Source organism: Peromyscus californicus, unplaced genomic scaffold (genome assembly GCF_007827085.1).
Source record: "Peromyscus californicus insignis strain IS unplaced genomic scaffold, ASM782708v3 Scaffold_20__1_contigs__length_68692818, whole genome shotgun sequence".
In the NCBI taxonomy this organism is placed as follows: Eukaryota; Metazoa; Chordata; class Mammalia; order Rodentia; family Cricetidae; genus Peromyscus; species Peromyscus californicus.
This window is the reverse complement of record NW_026294503.1, coordinates 17900490-17902058: the sequence shown is the minus strand read 5'-3', so window position 1 is coordinate 17902058 and position 1569 is coordinate 17900490. Positions and strand designations below refer to the sequence as shown.

General features: G+C 46.8%; 1 pseudogene; it reads right to left on the bottom strand.

Annotated features, from left to right (window-relative positions):
- Positions 1–520: 520 nt before the first annotated feature.
- On the bottom strand, positions 521–852 carry LOC128116495 (elongin-B-like; annotated as a pseudogene).
- Positions 853–1569: the final 717 nt, after the last annotated feature.

Below are 1569 nucleotides of genomic sequence, written 5' to 3'. Positions count from 1 at the left end.
TTCCTCAGTGCCTGGGAGTCTCTCTTCCACCTCTTGTATTCTGTTGGTGAGGCATGTCTCTGAGGTTCCTGTTCCAGTTCCTAAAGTTGTCTTTTCAAGACTTCCCTTAGTTTGGCTTTTCTTTATCGATTCTACTTCTACTTTCAGGCCTTGAACTATTTCACTCATTTTCTTCCACTGTTTCTTTGTGTTTTTATAGATTTCTTTAAGGGATGTATTCATTTCTTCTTTTAAGACCTCTATCATATATAGAAAGGCTATCAAAGGTCTTTTTTTTTTCTGCTTCAGCTATGTTACAGTACTCTGACTGCTGTGTTTTAACATGGGGACTGCTGTGGTTTGGTTGCTAGGTTCTAGTGAAGACTTATTTGTCCTGGCTTTTTTATTTATTTATTTATTCATTTATGTATGTATGTATGTATGTATGTATGTATGTATGTATGTATGTATTTATTTATTTATTGACAGCCAAATCATCTTTATTGAGAGAATGGGTCTCTAGGGGGATGGGCCTGGGGCCTCACTGCACAGCTTGTTCATTGGCACTGCCTCCAGAATCCTCTGGCTTCATCACATCTGGAAGCTATGGAGGGCTGGAGAAGGGCTCAATGTGCAGGCATCATCTGCACCGAAGGCCAGGCCCACTGTGGCTGGGGCCGGTATCCGTGCTGTCTGGCTAGTGAAGCCACACTCGCCCCGAGTTTTTCTGTCATCAAGGAGCTGGTCATGCTTGTACAGCCGCTGCTCTTCTGGAGGCCGCTGGCGGATGCCTTGGACAACACGCTTTAGCTGTAACACAGTACTCGACTACTTGGCTTCCGTGAAGATGGTGGTCATGTGGCGGCAGATCATGAGAGACACCTTCTCTGATAGTTGTGAGTCCCACTTTGCAGAGCCAGTTCAGGTGCTCTTTCTGACGTATTTACAGGAGCCAGGGAAACAATGAGCCACTCTTTCTTCAAAGATACTCCTCTGGTGCTGGCCTTTTTGATTGAAGATTCCAGATCCAGGTATCCAGACCCAGGCCCAGTCAGGAATGTTACAGCTGTTGCTCATGATCCTGTTGTACACCTCTAACTAAAGTGTCGATCTTGCTGCAGGCTGTCCTGGCTTTTATTGATTGTGTTTCTGTGCCTCTTGTCTGATCATCTGGGTTGGGGAGGACAGTAATTCTAAGTGCTGATATCTAGTCATGTCTTGGTTGTGTGGGCGTTTTGTTCCTTGGTTTCTGTTGACCTTCCTGGTTCTACGGAGAGTGTGGTAGCTCCATGTTGCCTGGTAAGAAATTCGTCTGGGGTACTTTTACGTGTGGTCACTGGGGGTTTCGGGTAAAATGAGTTCCTAGGTATTAGAAGCTGACACTTAGGGTGATGGGGTATGGGGGAGTACAGAGGGGGTCCACAGGAAGGAAGAAAGCAGGGTGTTCTGCTAGGATCTGATCAGTCCCCTGGGAATGGGGTCAGAGATTGAGGAGAGGTCACAGTAGAGGTTCTGCTACAGAGTTGGGCATAGGACCGGGGGACTGGTTTTGGAGGAGCTGAGGGAGAAGTGGATATCCGCTTCCCCGGC